This window comes from Pelodiscus sinensis, chromosome 6 (assembly GCF_049634645.1).
Source record: "Pelodiscus sinensis isolate JC-2024 chromosome 6, ASM4963464v1, whole genome shotgun sequence".
Classification (NCBI taxonomy): domain Eukaryota; kingdom Metazoa; phylum Chordata; order Testudines; family Trionychidae; genus Pelodiscus; species Pelodiscus sinensis.
The window spans coordinates 28,194,523-28,214,930 of NC_134716.1; the positions used below are offsets into that span (position 1 = coordinate 28,194,523).

A 20,408-nucleotide genomic window follows, 5' to 3' on the forward strand; every position below is an offset into this window, starting at 1 on the left:
TGGCTTTGGAGGGTGTAAGTTCTACTCCTAGCTCTGCCAGTGATTTATTGTTTGGCTTTAGGAAAGTCACTTCACTTTTCTGCCTCAGACTCTCCATTTGTAAAATGAAGATAGTCATATTTACTTACATACCCCTCAAGAGCATTGTGAGGATAAACTATTATTTAATAACTCTGCAGAATTTTGACCCAAGTAGGCACTCCAAAAATGTTGTGTAGTATTATCACGTGTTAAAACAATGTAATTGTCTATTAAACAATGCTCCTGTAGCCACAGTATTCCTTCACAGCTCTCAGGCTATGGAATAATTAATTGTGGCATTTTTTCATCCAACAAGTGTACTTGGAAGTATAGTGTATATCCAAGGAAATATGGGGAAGCCAAACATCATGACAAAACATGATATGAATTGGAGGATGCGCATATATGGCTCTGTATGCTACCGCTACTATTGTTGAAACTAGTATTTTACGTAGTTAAAGATCTTTCTACAGAGAAAGATAATACTACATTGGACATAAGTAGAAGAAAACACATGTAATTAAGAGGAAGATAATCCATAACTCTTTTTTTCAGCTGTCCTGTAAGACCAGAGTGGATTTAAACTAAACAGTTTAGATTCCCGCCTAAAACTTTTCAGTCCTTTTTTAATGGATTCTTCCTTCCAGCCTAGCATGTTCCTCTGCATCAGATAGATTTTCCTCCTTGTCCTTTAGGATGACCTCTTATCTTCCTCCCATTCCTGAATTCTTAATGTTCTTCCTAAATATGGCAACCACACCAACCCTGTTGCATCATCACAGAAAGCAGAATGGCAGCCATCAGCTGTGCATTGCATCTCTTTCTTTTGTGTGGCTGCATATTCACTGCTGACCATGAGCTTCATCTGACCCTAAATGTATTTATCCACCCATACTACAGGTGTTGATTTTTGTACTGTGTACACATTATCTTTTTTGTAAGATCTAGTTGCCGAAACTATTGAGCAGCCATTCTGGTGAACTCCAGTAATAAATTTATCTTCAAGCTGTTTTAAATGCAATATAAAAGGAAAGAATGTTTACTGGACAGCTACTGCAATGAATCCAGGCCATCTTCTTAACCAGATGGTAATTGAATTTTGCAACTGTTTTTTTTTTACCAGCAAGGTTATGTATCCTTGGAAAAGAAGGTTATGCACCTTGTGCAGTAACTGAGGTTCTTGGAGATTGTTGTCCCTGTGAGTGCTCCACTTTAGGTGTTTTAGTGCCATGCATTTCTTGTTGGAAACTTTTGGTAGCAGTGCCCTGATTGGCCATGCATGTGCATCAGCCATCTCATGTATCTTTAAGAGGCTACTATGGAGGAACAGTCAACCCTAATTCAGTTCCTTCTCTATCCCCGAGGATCAAATCAAACTCCAAAGCTGACAGGCACAGCAGGCCCCTGGGCAAGGTTAGGGGGAGTGTAGCTTGGCTCCATGCTCCCAAAAGGGGTGGGGCTGAGGGCAGAAGGGGTGGACTGCCCGGAGTGTGCTGTGTGGCACATTTGCCTCCTCAAGCAGCCCTAAGAGCCGTGTGGAGAGCCATGGCAGTGCTCCAATAGAAATTTTATAGGGGTTGGGACCCTTTGAATCACAGGGACCTGAGGCAATTGTCCCCTTTGCCCTCCCCTGCCAGTGGGCCTCCCTGAAATAGAGGGGAGGTGGATGGGTATTCCATCTTGAAGAACTTCAATTACTGCACAAGGTAAGTAACCTTCTCTTCTTCTTCAAGGAGTGTCTCTGTGAGTTCTCCATTTTAGGTGACTGAAGAGTAGTGCCCTTCGGTGGACAGGAGGGGCTTTGGAGTTAATGTTTGTACAGTGGAAAGCACCAATAGCCCAAAGTGAGAATCTGCAGCTGACTGTTGTTCCAGGGCATAATGTTTGGTAAAAGTATGGGGCAATGCCCATGTTGCTGCTTTACAAATGTCAATGATGGCTTCATGTCTGAGAAAAGCTGCAGATGTGAACATAGCTCTAGTGGAGTGCATATGAAGTCCACATGGAACTTGCAAATTGTAGTTTTGGTAACATAGCTTGATGCAATTAGAGATCCATTTAGAAAGTCTCTGTTTGGAAATAGTTTGGCTTCTGGATTGCTCTGTTGTAGATATGGATAGCCTGGAAGATTTTCTGATTGTTTTTGTTCTCTCTACCTAGAACTCCAGTGCACTGTGGACGTGTGGTGTGTGATGGGAAACTTCCCTTGTCAGCATGTGGCTTAGGAAACAATACAGGTAAGTCAATGGGTTTATTAAGATGGAAGAGGGAGATAACCTTGAGTGTGAATTTAGGGTGTGGGCATGCCATTAGAGCAGCCAGTTCTCTCACTATTCGTCCTGATGTGATCACTACTAAAAAGGCGACTTTCATGGATGAGTGTACTAATGAGCAGATCGCTAGTGGTTCAGAAGGTTTGCCCATGAAGGCATGGAGAAAAAAGATAAGGTCCCACATAAGGTTCAGGTTCCTTCATGTGGGATGAGTGTTCTCAATACCCTTGAGAAAGCGCTTAGTCAGTGGATGGGTGAAGACAATGAATCCATCCACCCAGTATGAAAGCTGGTGATGGCTGATAAGTGCACTCTGATTGAGCTAGGCAAGAGACTTGATTTTTTTTTAGTGTCAATATGTAATAAAGGATATTGGGTAATGGGGTCAACTGTGGAGTGATTTCCTTGTCTTGACACTAAATGGAGAATCTTTTACGACCTCCAGGGTGAGAAAAGCTGCTCCGGGTGCCCCTGGTCTGCTGGGGACCGTCTCTGGGGACCGTCTCTGGCAAAGCCGGGGAGGCGCGGGACTCCGCCGCCGCTGCGGCTTTGCTCCCAGTGTCCCTGGTCTGCTGGAGACGGTCCCCGCCGCCGCTGTGGCATTGCTCCCCGTGTCCCTGGTCTGCTGGGGGGGGGCACAGCTAGTGCGCCCCCCCCCCCCCCCCCAGCAGGCAGGCTTTTGTTGTGGACCCTGGGGTAGAGCAGCTGGGGTGCAGCCGGGTTGGTCCTGCAGGGACCTACCTGGCAGCCCAGCTGTTCTGTCCCAGGCTCGAGATTCAGCCGCTGTTGAAACTGATCAGTGGCTGATTCCAGGAAGCTGGGGGCAGAGCAATTCTGCCTCCAGCTTCCTGTAGTCAGCCCCTGGTCAGTTTCAGCAGCAGCGGCTGAATCTGGAGCCAGTTCCGACTTACATACAAATTCAACTTAAGAACAAACCTATAGTCCCTATCTTGTACGTAACCCGGGGACTGCCTGTACTTCTTTCGAGTTATGTCATTCCAGGATTAGCCATGCTTGGGATGAAGCTTAGGAATGTTGGGGTGACAGAGGTGACCTGTATCTTGTGTCAATAGATGAGGCCAGAGGGGAAGGGTTCGTGATGTGACAGACATCTGGGTCAGATATGAGAACCATGTTTACTTGGATCCTGAATTTGAGTAGTCTGATTTTGTGTAGGATGCAACTCAACAAAGGAGTAGGGGGAAGGTGTATAGAAACGGGACTTCCCATTTGACGAGGAAGACATTTCCGCCGCCCATCCTACCTTCCCACAGTGCCCAGGACCGGAAGTTCGTCAGCCCCGCCCTGCACCTGGCTCCGGAACTGACCCGCCCCAGCTCTCAGCTGTGCTGCGGGTCCCTGTAGCGGCCCCACCTCCACGCGGCCGTGCCCGGTGGGCTGAAGAAGGGGAAACAACCTGGGAGGCGGGGCCACGATCGGTGCTGGGAGCTTGTAATTGGACTTCCAGCCACGCCCCCCTGAGTGGTGATCATGGCCCCGCCTCCTAGCTGGGACTCCCAGGCTGGGAGAAGGGGCCGCGATCGGCGCTGGGAGCCTGGCTTCTGCGCAATCACAGGTTCCTAGTGCCGATCATGGCCTCGCCTTCCAGCCGCTCCCCCCGCCCGTGCCAGGTTTCCGTCCTGTGTGCAGCCAGAAAAATCAGAAAATACTGGATATCGCACATGTCCGGTATTTTCTGGGTTTTTTTTTACTGGACAGAGAGCACAAATACCGGACTGTCCGGTAGAATACCAGACACCTGGCAACCCTAGGCCCACACCCCCAGCTGTTAATGAGCCCTGCCCACTAGGGAGATCCATTCCCTGGAAGGTGCATGCCTGTGTGGGCACTAAAAGTTCTCCTCTCACTTGTCCACAGTGAATGACGCTGCGGATGGCCCCGTCTCCCATGGCTAGAGCCGGGCTGCAGTGAGGCTGCCCATACTGGGAGCCCTTTACTGTGTGGCAGGAGGGCTGCGCAGAGCCTGGCAGGGCAGCCTTAGAGCCCCTTGGTGCAGGGCTAGTATTGGGAGAGCTATGGGGATGGGGCTAACGTTTGGGGGCTGGCACTGGGGGGAGGCCCTGAGGGTGTAGGGTGCAGTGGGGCTCTGGAAACAGGAGTCTGGCACTGGATGTCTGGTGGGGGGGTCTCTAAGGGGTAGGAGCTGGCACTGGGGGGATTTTAGGGTGGGAGGCTGGCACTGGGGGGTTGGGTGCAGTGGATTCTGGGGTCAGTGTATGGCACTGAGGGTAGTGGATGAGTGCAGGGCTCTAGGGGTTAGGGCTAGCACTGGGGGACTCTGGAGGCCGGGGCTTTTGGTGGACCGGTAACATTTTATTTGTATAGTCATTTTTTACACAATGAATATGAAAATATGTAAAGAAAATTTCACGGGCCCTCTAAAAGTTTGCGAATGTGTTTGCCAGTCCCTGGTATCAAAAAGGCTGGGAACGACTGCTTTAGGGTATGTGAGGCTTTCTTGGCAAAGAGGTCTAGGCATTTCTTAACTTTATCATAGGGAGTGGTTTTGGTTTGATGTTGATTAACCACCTCTGCTATCAACAAGTTTGCAGTAAGGTAAGTAAACAAAAACTCAGCTCCTTTATCTGCATGTAATACTTCTTGCCTGATCACTTACAAGAAGGTGGAGCTAAGGCAGGATTCAGCCATATGGTTTTTGCTGGGTCCGTGATGGCAGCATTAATAGTAAGTGCTATCTTTGCTACTCTTTTAAACACATCCTGAAAGGATTTAAAACCTTCTGATGTGGGAGGAGATGGATGAGTAGCTGGGAGGGTGTCACCCTCTGGTCTGTCTGCAAGTTCAGCAGCTTGCACCTGCAGCAATGCTTGGGAGCCTGGAGCAGATGGCAGCGCGGTCGCCACATTCTGGATATGGCTGGGTTGAATGGCTGGGTGTTCTGGGCTCTGCATAATGCCCAGGGTCCCAGTATGCTCGCTGCAGTGGGAAAGCCATAGAAGGTGGCACCCATTGTGGGTGTTGCTTTACCCACCTACAACCTGTGGTTGAGGGGTCCAAATGTAGGAAAGGAATGCTGAAATGATCCCACTCTTATTTCTCCTTCCTCCTCTGTATCACTGGAGAGAGAAGGAGCCGAGCCAGCAGGTATATTACTAAAATTTGCCCCCTCCCGGCCGGAGTGCCATCGGTGCCAAAGAGTGGCGTTCTCAGCATGGAAGCAATAAGGAGGACTGCAAGAATAACAAACTTGTGCCAACGGTGCAGGCAGGCTGAAGCTGGGAACCAGTTTTGTCTGGCTGGAAATATGTTATGTTGTATTGGGACAGCAGGTGGTGCCCTAGTGCTGCTCTGGGTCTAAGGTTTCTTTTTCCTCCCTGCCAAGCTCTGAGGCTTAGGTTTGCTACTGCTGCTGTAAGAGGGAACTTGAAAAGCTCCCTCACTTGTGTGTAATGCATGTCTCCCCAGGCCATGAACACACTGCCAGTGCCTGTCTGTCCCAGGGACTGAGAGCTTGCAAATCTGACTGTGCTTGAAACCTGGGGAGCCAGGCATGTTAGCGAGGCTGAGTTGAATAAAAATGAGAATAGTCCCAGTCTAATGCCTGACTCTTCAGAATCTGCCTGCCTGCAGAGGGGAAAGAAGAGAAGTTGGGTTTTTTTAACGGGGGAAAAAAACAGAGAGAAAAGAAATGTAGAGTTTAACCAGGAAGGAGTTAAAACTGAGACAAGGAAGAATGTAGGGAAAGTGAAAGCAGATAAGAGGGCTGCAGTCATTCTGATAGGAGGTGGAAAAGGAACTTAGGCCTTTTCTTATCCGGGTCTATTTCTGGTCATCTGATTTTGCAAATTCAAAGATCTATGTCCCCACTGTGTGCAAGAATTCAATGTAGTGCAAAGAAGTATGTCTCCAGTAGGGAGACTGCCATAGACTTTGAGAGTGATGCAATGTTGGTAGCTATGCCACAGTGCCAGTGCCACTTTGCAGTCTCGGTTATGCTCCAAGGGCACCCTGGGACAAAACTGTTCAGTGTGTGGTTATGGGTTCATGTCACCAGCATCCCATAACCATAATGCACTCATCTACTCAGACCTCTTCCTTGAGATCAACAGGAAACAGTCTTTTCTTGCCCCTTTTGGTCCTGGTTACCTGAGCAGATGCCATAGCAGCACGAGGATGGCCCCCTTCATGGATCTTGTTTTGCATGAAAGCATTGTGATGTTGAGATCTACCTTGGTGTGCCTAATGGTGCAATCTTTCAAGAGTGTAAGCACAGCACACCAGGAAGAAGACAAGGAGGAATCTCCTCCATCTCGGGCTCCCCTGGGCACACTGTCCAGGCAACCCCTTGCATTGAGCGAATTGGAAATGCAACTGACATTTGATCCTCTGGACACAGTGGAATGTCAGTTCTGGTGCCATCAGACAAGCACAGACTGGTGGGACCCCTGCAGGCATGAGACAATTGGCAGTGGCTGTAAAACTCCAAATGCGCAAGGCCATTTTCATGGCACTTTGCGAATGGCTTTCTCCAGCCCTGAAGTGCAGGAACAACTGAATGAGACCCGCCCTGACAGTGGAAAAGTACATGGCAGTTGCTCTGTAGAAGCTTGCAATGCAGTTGGGAATCAATTTGAAGTTGGGAAAGCTACAGTGGGAGCTCTTGTTATACAAGTAGCCAAAGCAATCTATACTGTTCTGCTATAGAATGTAGTGACTCTGGGAAACATGGATACCATAGTGGAGGGATTTGCTGCGATTGGGTTACCTAACTGTTGTGGGGTGATAGACGGAATACACATCCCCATTGTGGCCCTGGATCACTTTGCCAAGAAGTACATAAACACAAGGGGTACTTCTCATGGTGCTGCAGGTACTGGTGGATCACATGGTGGTTTCACTGACATCAGTGTGGGATGGTTGGAAAGGTGCATGACACATGCATCTTTAGGAACTTCTGCCTCTTCAGAAAGATGCACGCTGGAACTTTTTTCCGAGACAAGAAAATTAGAATCGGAGAAGTGGAAATGCCAATAGTGATTCTTGGTAACCCAGCCTACCCTTTGCTCCTATGGCTCATGAAGCTGTACACAGGCAGCCTGGATCCCATTAAGGAGCAGGTGCTGAGCAAGTGCAGAATGGTGGCTGAATGTATTTTTGGGCGTTCTAAGGAAAGGACTAGGAGTCTACTGACTAGGTTGGACCTCAGCAAACTCAACATTCCCTTTGTGATGGCAGCCTGTTGTATGCTCCATATTTGTGAGAGTAATGGGGAAATGGGATGGGGAGGATGAGCCAGAGCGCTCAGGATGGGGAGCTTAGCCAGAGAGCCCACCCAGAGACTTTGAGCAGCCAGACACCAGACCAATAAGGACACCATGAGGGCAGTACAAATCAGAGAGACTTTGAAAGGAAGTTTTATGAATGGCCAGTTTTGAGAGTCATGCATGTTGCTCTCAATGTGGTGCCCCTGCATTCAGTGTGTTTGCATGTAATCCCCCACCCCACCTCTGCAATGCAAGCAATAAAGAGACTGATGTGCAGAGATCATAGATTTTTATGTAGGGAAGGCAGCAGGGCCAGAAAAGAAGTACCTGGTGGGACCTGGGGGAGGATGGCTCAGAAACACAAGAAGGTTTTGCCTCCCGAAGCCCTGGAGGTTATTTGAAGCTGCCTTTATGTTCCTCTCACTGTGTCCTCTGGCCCTTGGGGGCGAAGCCTATGGAACTGAGTGAGGAGAGACATTGTTCTGCATTGGGGCAGGGTTCACTCCAGGCTCACCGCCGGGTGCTCCATCTAGGGCCGGCTTGAGGCATTCTGGTGCCCCGGGCAAAGGTGTGTGGCCCATGGGGAGCGGGACCACCCCCTTAGGGTGCACAGGCCCGCCCCTGGGGCACAGGGTGCAAACGTGGCCCAGTCCAGCCCGGGTGTCACTGGTGGCGCGTGCGCCAGGCCGTGTAGGGCCCTGTGGCCGTGGGGAAAGGGCACCACGGGGATGCAGGCAGGCCAGCGCTGCGGGAGCCAGGCGCGTGGCGCCTGATGGCAGCTGTAAGTATTAGAGGTGATAATTGGGGAAGCTATCTTTGTAATGGTTAAGGTAGTTGGGGTCTTTGTTCAATCTCCCTCCCCCCCGGAGAGTATCGAATTTTAGCATTAATGACAGTTCAGAGGATTCCCTTTCAAGTGCAGATGTAAAAGGTCTTTGTAGCAGAATGCAGGTAGATAAGTCGTTGAGACAGTGTCCTTTCTGGTTGAAATGGCAAGAAATTGTTTTTTCTTTGTAAAGAAAAATGTGTGTTTGTAAAGAAAAAACAATTTCTTGCCATTTCAACCAGAAAGGACACTGTCTCAACGACTTATCTACCTGCATTCTGCTACAAAGACCTTTTACATCTGCACTTGAAAGGGAAAACTCTGAACTGTCATTCATGCTAAAATTCGACACTCTCCGGGGGGGATTGAACAAAGACCCAAACTACCTTACCCATTACAAAGATAGCTTCCCCAATTATCACCTCTAATACCATTAGCTCACAGACACTTACCTTCCTTCCTCCCTTCCCCCCCGCGTCCGCCTTCTGTTCTGAAATGTGATTTATCCTTTTCATATGTGTTCATTTTTTTAATTGTATCCTTTGGTATATATGGTTGTGACTATTTTCCTCCACTATTTGATCTGAGGAAGTGGGTCTGGCCCACGAAAGCTCATCATCTAATAAACCATCTAGTTAGTCTTTAAAGTGCTACATAGTTCTGCATTTTGCTTATTTTAATATGGCACTCCTAGGAGTGCCTGGAGAATCCTTCCTCCACCAAACCCTATGCTGTCTTAGCATAGATATTAGCATTTCTTTTGCTGTTTTGGAGCTCTGAGAGAATGGGTTCCTCTCCCCATGACTCGATGAGGTCCAAGATCTCCTGCACATTTGCACAAGAAAATTGACAGAAAAGAGGGCTTTTGCTGCTAGAGTTATTCCTCTCCCCATGAGGAATAACTCCTTTTTGCGCTACAGCTCTTGAGCAAAAAGTCAGGTATGGAGGCTCTGAAGGGGTTTTTGCGCAAGAAACCCCTATCAGAAAAAGCACGCATGCTCTGATGGCCATTCTGTGAAAAACCCTCCTGTGCAATGCCGCTAGGCTGATTATTTTCAGGAATAACGGCATTGCGCAAGAGTGTTTTTCTTGCGCAAGAAGGGGCAGTGTAGACAGCTCCTTCTGGCACAAGAGCCTCTTCCACAAAATGGCGGCTCATTAGATATGCAAATGAGGCTTGGCGTTATTCCACGCTTAGCCTCATTTGCATATTTCTGGTGCAAGAACCCGCAAGTGTAGACATAGCCCTTGTGTCTTGCTCACAACACACCTGTTAATGCAACCCAGAATCATGTTGGCTTTTTTTGCAACAGCATCACACTGTTGACTCAAATTTAGCTTGTGGTCTGTTATAACCCCTAGATCCCTTTCTGCCATGCTTCTTCCTAGACAGTCCCTTCCCATTCTGTATGTGTGAAACTGATTGTTCCTAAATGGAGCACTTTACATTTGTCTTTATTATACTTCATCCTGTTTACCTCAGACCATTTCTCCAATTTGTCCAGATCATTTTGAATTATGACCCTATCCTCCAAAGCAGTCGCAACTCCTCCCAGCTTGGTGTCATCTGCAAACTTAATAAGCGTACTTTCTATGCCAATATCTAAATCGTTGATGAAGATATTGAACAGAGCCAGTCCCAAAACAGACCCCTGCAGAACTTCACTTGTTATATCTTTCCAGCAGGATTGAGAACCGTTAATAACTACTCTCCAGCCAGTTATGCACCCACCTTATAGTAGCCCCATCTAAGTTGTATTTGCCTAGTTTATTGATACGAATATCATGCAAGACCGTATCAAATGCCTTACTAAAGGTTAGGTATACCACATCCACCACTTCTCCTTTATCTACAAGACTCAATATCCTATCAAAGAAAGCTATCAGATTGGTTTGACATGATTTGTTTTTACAAATCCATGCTGGCTGTTCCCTATCACCTTACTACCTTCCAAGTATTTGCAGGTTATTTCCTTAATTACTTGCTCCATTATCTTCGCTAGCACAGAAATTAAACTAACTGGTCTGTAGTTTCCTGGGTTGTTCTTGTTTCCTTTTTTATAGATGGGCACTATATTTGCCCTTTTCCAGTCTTCTGGAATCTCTCCTGTCCCCCATGATTTTCCAAAGATGATAGTTAGAGGCTCAGATACCTCCTCTATCAGCTCCTTGAGTATTCTAGGATGCATTTCATCAGGCCCTGGTGACTTTCAGGCATCTAACTTTTCTAGGTAATTTTTAACTTGTTCTTTTTTTATTTTATCTTCTAAACCTACCCCCTTCCCGCTAACATTCACTATGTTAGGCATTCCTTCAGACTTCTCGGTGAAGACCGAAACAAAAAAGTCATTAAGCATCTCTGCCATTTCCAAGTTTCCTATTACTGTTTCACCCTCCTCACTGAGCAGTGGGCTTACCCTGTCCTTGGTCTTCCTCTTGATTCTAATGTATTTATAAAATGTCTTCTTGTTTCCCTTTATTCCCGTAGCTAGTTTAAGCTAATTTTATGCCTTTGCCTTTCTAATCTTGCCCCTGCATTCCTGTGCTGTTTGCCTATATTAATCCTTTGTAATTAGTCCTAGTTTCCATTTTTTATATGACTCCTTTTTTATTTTTAGATCATGCAAGATCTCATGGTTAAGCTAAGGCGGTCTTTTGCCATATGTTATATCTTCCCTATACAGCGGAATAGCTTGCTTTTGGGCCCTTAATAATGTCCCTTTGAAAGACTGCCAACTCTCCTCAGTTGTTTTTCCCCTTAGTCTTGATTCCCATGGGACCTTACCTATCAGCTCTCTGAGCTTACCAAAAGCCGCCTTCCTGAAATCCATTGTCTCTATTTTGCTGTTCTCCCTTCTACCCTTCCTTAGAATTGTGAACTCTATGATTTCATGATCACTTTCCCCAAGCTGCCTTCCATTTCAAATTCTCAACCAATTCCTCCCTATTTGTTAAAATCAAATCTAGAACAGCTTTCCCTCTGGTAGCTTTTTCAACCTTCTGAAATAAAAAGTTGTCTCCAATGCAGTCCAAGAACTTATTGGAAAGTCTGTGCCCCACTGTGTTATTTTCCCAGCATATATCTGGATAGTTGAAATCCCCCATCACCACCAAATCTTGGGCTTTGGATGATTTTGTTAGTTGTTTAAAAAAAGCCTCATCCACTTCTTCCACCTGGGTAGGTGGCCTGTAGTAGACTCCTAGCATGACATCACCCTTGTTTTTTACCCCTTTTAGCCTAACTCAGAGACTCTCAACACTTCCGCCTCCTATGTCCATCTCCACCTCCATCCAAGTGTGTACATTTTTAATATATAAAACACCTCCTTCCTCTTTTCCCTGTCTATCCTTCCTGAGCAAGCTGTATCCTTCCATACCAACATTCCAATCATGTGTATTATCCCACCAAGTTTCTGTGATGCCAACAATGTCATAGTTGTATTTATTTATTAGCACTTCCAGTTCTTCCTGCTTATTACCCATACTTCTCACATTTGTATATAGGCATCTAAGATACTGATTTGATCTTGCCTCCCAGTTTTTCCCTGACCCGCCTTTCTCTCTGCCATTATAGCCCACGCTCCAACCCATCTCCCAGGTCTCCATGTTCTCCACTTACCTGTGGGCTTTGCTCACCTGTCCCCATTGAACCTAATTTAAAGCCCTCCTCACTAGGTTAGCCAGTCTGTGTCCAAATAGGGTCTTCCCCCTGCTCGAAAGGTGAACGCCATCTCTGCCTAGCAGTCCTTCTTGGAATAGCATCCCGTGGTCAAGGAAGCCAAAGCCCTCCTGGAGATACCATCTTCCGAGCGAGGCATTTACCTCCAGGACACACCTGTCTCTGCCCGGGCCCCTACCTTTGTCAGGAAGGATCAAAGAGAATATCACCTGTGCTCCAGACTCCTTCACCCGTACTCCCAGAACCCTGTAGTCGCTCTTGATCTGCTCAATGTCACACCTCGCAGTATCATTTGTGCCCATATGGATGAGTAGCATGGGGTAGTAGTCAGAGGGCCGGATAATCCTCGATAATGCCTCCGTAACATCTCGGATATAGGCCCCCGGCAGACAGCATACCTCCCGAGATGAAATGTCCGGGCGACAGATGGGCGCCTCCATGCCCCTCAGAAGAGAGTCTCCGACCACCACTACCCTACGTTTCCTATACGCAGTGGTGGCAGCAGACCTCCAAGCCTTGGGGGTACGAGGCCTTGCTTCCTCCATTGTAGAAGGTGATTCCTTATCTCCTGTATCAAGAAGAGCATAACGGTTTCCTAGTACCACGGCAGGAGGGTTCGGAGCAGGGGTGGGGCACTGCCTGCTGCCAGAAGTAACCAGCTGCCAGTGTCACCCTGAGCCGTCTCCTCCTCCACCAGTGGTGTGTCCGCAGTCCTGTGTATTGGGACAGCTAACTCAGGTGTCTCCTCATGTACACTGTCCAGGAATTGCTCATGTATTTGGATGCTCCTCAACCTAGCCACCTCCTCCTGTAGCTCTCCTACCTGCTGCCTGAGGGATTCCATCAGCAGGCACCTTTCGCAATGGATGCTCTCCCCAGCTTGTATATCAGTAAGTGGGAATTGTAAGCCACAGTCCCTGCAAAACTACACCAGGATTTGGGTAGAGGCATCCATGTTCAGGCGTTCTGTCTGGCTGCAGGCACAGGTGGAGAAGACAGAAGCAATGCTGGCACAGATGTGGGTCTCCTGACCATCGTAGGCCTCTCTCTGTCAAACTCTCTCTTAAACTCTCCTGTCTGCAGCTCCTGTCCACTTCGCTCCCCTGGTCGCTCTGCCTCTGGCTTTTAAAGCCTGCTTGCCTAGGTCAGGCCTGCCCACTCATGAATAGTTGAGTAACCTCATAAATTCTTATCTGTTAGGGTATGTCTACACAGCAAAGTTATTTCGAAATAACTTTACTAGCATCTACAAAAGCCAACCGCTATTTTGAAATTAATTCAAAATAGCAGAGGGATTATTTTGAATTTGGAAAACCTCATTCCACGAGGAATAACGCCAATTTCAAAATTGCTATTTCGAAATAAGTGCTGTATAGATGCTTATTTCGAAATAGGGGCCTCCAGCCCTTCCCAGGGTGCCCTGCTGGCCACTCTGGCATCAACTAAGAAAACTCCTCTCCCTTCCCCCCTCCTCTGAGCCCTTAAAGGGGTAGAGTCTGGCCACAGTGCCTGTGCCAGCTCCAAACCTGCCAGCCCAACAAACAGTCTGTCCTGCCCCTGACCCAGTGGCCCCAATATGAGCCAGCAAGCCACCGGCAGCCAGCCCTCCACCACTCTCCAGTAGCAGTCTGCCAGTTCCCAGGAGTCTGCAAGGGTCCAGAAAAGGCGGGCGCCTTCCTGGTCTAGTGCGGAGATTATGGACCTCATTCAGGTTTTGGGGGACTCCTCCAACGTCCATGATCTCCACACTAGATGGAGGAATGCAGCTGTCTATGGCAGGATAGCTGCCAGCATGGCCAGCAAAAGCCACATCTGCACCCAGGAGCAGGTGTGGATGAAAATAAAAGAGCTTCGGCAGGCATATGCCAGGGCCACAGGGGGCAACTCCCAACCATGGGCACACACACCAAGCTGCCCCTATTTCAACACCCTGGACCATGTCCTCAGGGGCGGGATGGTTCGTGTCCCACAGATGGTCATCAATCCTGGGGCAAACGGCCCTTACCAGGGCATCGAGGAGGAGGAGGAAGAGAACTTGGAGCCTCAGCAGACCAGACAGAATGTGCTGAGCAACCAGGACCCCCGAGCCGCCCCAGCGGACCTGTTGCCGGTGTCATCCAAGGCCAGGGAGGCAACAACAGGTGAGTGCCATCACTGTCCCCTTATGTGGAGGGTGGGGGGAGAGAGAGTGGGATGGAAACCAGGGACTGCGTGCGTGGGCCTTGCTGTCCATGGATCATGCAGAAATCTATGCATGTGTGAGCATGTGCCATGCCACTTCACGGCATTTGGCCCCAGCTGGCTGCCACACAGGGGCCTTACCCTGTTAGACACATGCGTGTGTGAAGAGGCATGACATTCTCCTGACTCCGGGGTGAGACACAGCAGGATGCCCTCCCTTCGCAAAGCCACTCTACACAGAGGCAGGGGACATCTCCCCTTCATCCCACCCACATTATATACAGCACGGGGGCATGGATGCGGTCTCAGGGATTGCAGGACATTCCAAACATGGTCTCTTTGCAAGCACATCGGCTCTGATGGTGCAGGGAATGGTCATCTTCACCTTGCAGAGGGGGGCTGGGCTTCTCCTACTGTGTCCCCAAGGATAAGTTTGCAGATGATACCAAACTGGGTGGGGTTGCAACTTCTTTGGAGGATAGGGACATAATTCAAAATGACCTTAGCAAGTTAGAGAAATGGTCAGAGGTAAACAGGATGAGGTTTAATAAAGAGAAATGCAAAGTGCTCCACTTAGGAAGGAACAATCAGTTCCATACATACAAGATGGGAAGCGACTGTCTAGGAAGGAGCATGGCGGAAAGGGATCTAGGGGTCATAGTGGACCACAAGTTGAATATGAGCCAACAGTGTGATGCTGTTGCAAAAAAAGCAAATATGATTCTAGGTTGTATCAACAGGTGTGTTGTAAGCAAAACTCGTGAAGTCATTCTGCCGCTCTACTCTGCACTAGTTAGGCCTCAGCTGGAGTACTGTGTCCAGTTCTGGGCGCCACATTTCAAGAAAGATGTGGGGAAATTGGAAAGGGTACAGAGAAGAGCGACAAGAATGATTAAAGGTTTAGAGAACATGACCTATGAAGCCAGGCTTCATGAACTGGGCTTGTTTAGTTTGGAAAAAAGAAGATTAAGGGGGGACATGATAGCGGTTTTCAAATATCTAAAAGGGTGTCACAAGGAGGAAGGAGAAAATTTGTTCCTCTTGGTTTCTGAGGACAGGACAAGGAGTAATGGGCTTAAAGTGCAGCAGGGGAGGTTTAGATTGGACATTAGGAAAAAATTCCTAACTGTCAGGGTGATCAAATATTGGAATAAATTGCCAAGGGAGGTGGTGGAATCTCCCTCTCTGGAGATATTTAAGAACAGGTTAGATAGACATCTGTCAGGGATGGTGTAGACGGAGCTTGATCCTGCCTTGAGGGCGGGGGGCTGGACTCGATGACCTCTCGAGGTCCCTTCCAGTCCTATTATTCTATGATTCTATGATTCTATAACTGACCACTGCTCTTGTTTCTCCACAGCTGCACCAGTTGTGCGTGCAGGGCACACCACACCATCCAGGACATGCTTCCGCACCCGAGGGCTCCGCAGGACCACCAGTGCAGTGGAGGGGTACCAACAGCAGCACCTGGGGGCACTATGAGCCCTGCAGCGCACCTTCCAGCACTGGGTGCAAGAAGACCTGCAGCTCCGGTGGGAGCAGCTTGTCCAGAGCCGTGCCATCTGCCAGCACCTGCAGACCCTGGTACAGAGCATGCTGCTTCCTGCCGCTCCAGCGCCTGCTGCCTCCCCAGCTACCAGTCCTTCTCCCACTTCTTTTCCTCCTCATGCTTCTCCCTCCACACCCTTCCCACTCTCCATCCCCTCCCCATCCACCTGGGGGCTGAGGCCCTCACACCCACAGTGCTGGGAGACAGTTGGCCCAGCAAGACCACCAACCCTGAGCCCTGAGCTTCCCCTCCGCCTTGTTCCTGTTGCTTCCCCCTTCCAGCTCCCTCCTCCCAGGTTTCCCCCTCCCCTCTCCCACCCTCTCTCCTCTCTTCTCCCGCCTCCTTTCCCCAGTCTCACCAGAGTTTCATTCCCCCACCCCAGTGTTGTTCAATAAACAGAGTTTGTGTTCATGAAAATATGTGTATTTTATTTGACATCAGGAAGGAGGGTTGGAGAGGGGTAAGTGGAAGGACGGGAGGGAGGAATGAGGCACAAGCCCCCAGTGGGGCATACCAGGGAGACTGTTAGTGCTCTTCAGGGTGAAAGCTCTCCCTCAGGGCATCCTGGATACTGACAGCCCCCCAATGGACCTCCCGGATGGCACCCTGCAGAGAGTGCAGCCAGGCTCGAAGCAACACATCCAAGAGAAGCACCTGAGTGCCCAGGGGCAGTTCTGGCTCAATGTTGCAGAGTGCTGTGGTGTCCCAAGTGAGGGCAACCAGAGCACACAGAGACAAAAATGCTTTGCTATCCCTCAGCGAGATAGGCAAGCAAGCAGGGAAACCTGAGAACCGGCTGTCTGGGGGGGGGCGGGGTCCCTTTAAGCACAGGCCTCAGATAGCCTCAGGCAGCAGCCACACAAAGTAACTCCTGACCTGATGCCCTGCCTGAACTGGTTCCAGCCAGTCTTAAATGCGATTCAGCATCCACTCAGTGTGGACGCACTATTTCGAAATAGGAAAATGCTATTTCGAAATGCATTTTGTGTGTAGACGTGCTATTTTGAAATATTTTATTTTGAATTAACTATTTAGAAATTAGATATTTTGCAATAACGCTGTAGACGTACCCTTAGTAGATGTACCCTTAGTGAACTATTCTATGGTTCCTCTCTTCCAAGGAGCACCCTGCCACTTGGTGCTGGAGTTTAAAACTCAGCTCTCCTCACGGACCTCTGATAAAGAGGCAGCAATGTGGGGTGGCAGCAGTCTCTGTCTAGGGCGGGTCTGGACCCATTACAAGCCAGGACTGAGCCAGGCTAGTGGCCAGCCTGCTAAAAAATTTACTGCCAAGGGGCAGGGGAGGAAAATGCATGTAGTTTATAACATTAACCGATAAGCTTTTGCTTATTGGTTAATCAACTACACTATTACATCCCTAAGATGGAGTACACATTAGTTCTCCTGTTGAAAGAAGGATTGTCCCCTTCATTCAATACTTGCTTTTATTTCATCCTCTCTGCATTTCTTCTCAATGGCTGCTCAGTTTCTGTCTTCTCTCTTTCTTATCACCTTTTCACTCTTGTTTTCAAATTTTTTACATTTTTCTCTCCTGTATTTTTTATCCTTTTTTTTCTAATTCCACCCTCAGTTTGGTGTCTCAAAAGAAGTGCATTTACCAATGGAGCAGCTGCAGCAGGACATTAAGCAACATTCTAGTCAGTTTTCCTCAACAATCTTTGAATGCATTTGCTTTGAATACAGAATTTGCCTTACAGCATGCTATTCATAATATGGGGAACCTGACTAATAAAATAGTAACTTTCACTTTGTAGCCAGCTAGTATGTGCTAAGCACTGAAATGCTATTGTTGTTCATGGCACTTACTGGTGGGTTAAATTACACTACATGGGTTCTAAAACTAGGGGGCGTGCCCCCCCCGGGGGGGGGGGGAACATGTCAAAATTCTGGGGGGGAGTGAGCTACAGTTCATCTTCAAGTTTGACACAATCAACTCTGGATTAAACAAAGACTGTGAATGGCTTGCTAACTTCCAAAAGCAGCTTCTGCTCTCTTGGAATTCACACCTCCAGATCAGCTGCTAGAAGTGGGCCTCATCCTCCTTGATTGGATCCACCTCGTCATCTCCAGCCTGATCCTGGCCTGCATATTTATACCTGCCTCTGGAAATTTCCACTACATGCATCTGACGAAGTGGGTCTTTGCCCACGAAAGCTTATGCTCCTACACTTCAGTTAGTCTATAAGGTGCCACAGGACTCCTCGCTGCTTTATTTCTGCTATGCATTGTTTTCTTTCCTAAATACATGATTTAGTCATTCTTTCTGTTGACAACTGATTTTGTATTAGGCGTTACACGCAGATGTCCAGAATTCAATGCTTTTTTTAATGCAATGGAGTGTGCTTACTTTATATTTTGTATGCTTTAGAAATATGAACAAAAAAATTTATGAGACATGAATCTAACATGTTTGTCACATGAAAACTTGTGACCTGGAAGAGTACACTGCACTTACACATGTCTTATTTTTTTAAAAAATCCTTACGTTAATAAGAAAAACACCTTAAATTTATTTTCTATGTTTTAATCAGTTTAAACTTGGAGGTGGCTTCTACTGCTTTTCAAGATCAGAGGAATTTTTCACTGCTCACACTTTTGCTTGGCACTGGATAGATTTTGGCCTGATTGGGCACAATCCTGAAAAGACTTCAGGGTGCGCTGTTCAGGAGTATGTGTTTGGAAGATTGAACTTTCTTATTTAGTCTTGTTCCTACATGGTATATTGGAATAGTTTTGCTCATCTGTGACATAATTTAAAAAATACAAATGAATAAGGATGGAAGAGTTTTCATTGGACTGCAGCAGACACATAAAATACAGGTTTGAGCCTCTCTAAATCACAATTCTCTGGTCAGAAACATCTGTGGTCTGGAAGGGCCATGGATTTTCCAGGACCAGAGAGTCCTGGTGCAGGTCTAGTACAGGGGTGGAGAACCTAAGGCCCAGGGGACGGCTGTGGTTGTTGGCTTGCCTGGATCCGTGGCAGCCCTCTCCCACACACTGAACCCATTTTTGGCCCCACCTCAGAGCCTAGGGAGGCTCATAAAATCTACTACCCTGGGGCCTCTAGGCTTTGGTGTGCAAGAGGAATGTGGGGAGTCTTTCTCCTTCTTAGTTGGGGGCCACATCAGTGAAGTGGTTTTTTAGGTTTTTTTGTTTTGTTTCTTTTGTCTGGCCCCTAACTCATTTTTCTGTGGCTCGGTGGCCCCGATTCAAAAAAGGTTCCCCAACCCTACTCTAGTGCCTGGGAGCTCTACAGCGGGGCTGGAGTCCAGTAGCGGGGCTGTCCTACAGAAGCAAAACTGGGAGCCTGGTAGCATCGATGCCTCCCCATGGTGCAGCAGCCCAGTGGGACCAGGAGGCAGTGGGGCTGCCCAATGGCAGAGTCAGGAGCCTGGCAGTGGGACTGGGAGCGGGGGAGCTGCCCAGCAACACAATCAAAAGCTAGTAGCCATGCTGCTGCCCAGTAGCAAGCTGGAGCCCAACAGCGGAGCTGTCATTCAGCAGTGCAGCTGCCCAGTGGGACTGGGAGGCAACGAGGCCGCCCAGCAGTGGGGCCAGGACCTCAACAGCTGAGCCTCCTAGCTTTGTAGACAGGAGGCTGGGAGCAGGGTTACCACCTGGAGGCATAACCAGAAGCCCAGGAGTCCCATTGCTGCCCAGTGGAGCTGTCTGGAGTGGCTGGGAGGCAACAGGTCTGCCCAGCCGGGATGGAGTCCAGCTGCAGGGCTGCCCCCCAGCAGCTCAACTTCCAGAGGGGACCAGGAGGCAATGGGGCTGCTGTGTGGAGCCCTGGCACAGAGGGGTCTGTGTAGGGTTGCCAGGTGTCTGGTTTTGAGCTGGACAGTCCAGTATTGGAGCTTTCGGTTTGGAAAACAAATTGAGAAAATATAATTGAGAAACTATAAATGTCCGGTATTTTCTAAATAAGTTGTAATGTAGATTGTGATGTAATGTCAAGTGTGTCCGGTATTTTTGTTGAAACCATCTGGCAACCCTAGGTCTGTGCCAGGTGGGGAGCCGGCTCAGATGCTGGCAGCCATGCCATGCCTGGGGAGGGTGGTGATGGCGGGGGAGAAGGGAGGGGAAGAAATGACCTCCCATAGTCCAGTAAAATCCTTTATCTGGGACCGATCAGGTTCCGAGTGTGCTAGACCAGGAAGGTCCAACCTGTACTTCCTTTGCCTGGTCCTACAAAAATACATATTGAAAAGGGGAAGAATTCTTATTTTTCACCTGGACAGTCTAATGTTTTCTAGATTTTTAGCAATTGTATATTATTTGAAAAAAAATAAGGCTTATATACGTTTCCCTGAAATCATGCAAGAGAATGACTAATGTTTTTCAGATAATTTTGCCTGATATGCTGGAAGCTTTTATTTTTTTCATATATGGCTTTAAGGAAGCCACTATTCAGGTATATTTTATGTCTGAGTTGTGTGGCTTTGGTATTTAATATTTATTTGTATTATAATTATTCATATTACATGTTTGTAATATATGGGAATTCTTTTGGTGTGCAATATCTCAAAATACATCAAGAAGCATAATACCACTCGGGATTATACCGTAAAAAGGCCATGCCTGATCATTACCTGTACTAATGACTTAG

At 48.0% G+C, this 20,408-nt stretch overlaps 1 long non-coding RNA gene across 1 annotated transcript in view; it reads left to right on the forward strand.

Moving 5' to 3' along the window:
- Positions 1-20,408, forward strand: part of LOC142829825 (uncharacterized) — a 77,190-nt gene that overhangs the window by 44,751 nt on the left and 12,031 nt on the right. Inside the window, exon 3 of the long non-coding RNA XR_012904644.1 lies at positions 2,182-2,258. This is a non-coding gene — a long non-coding RNA (uncharacterized LOC142829825). The remainder of the gene's footprint in view (positions 1-2,181; positions 2,259-20,408) is intronic.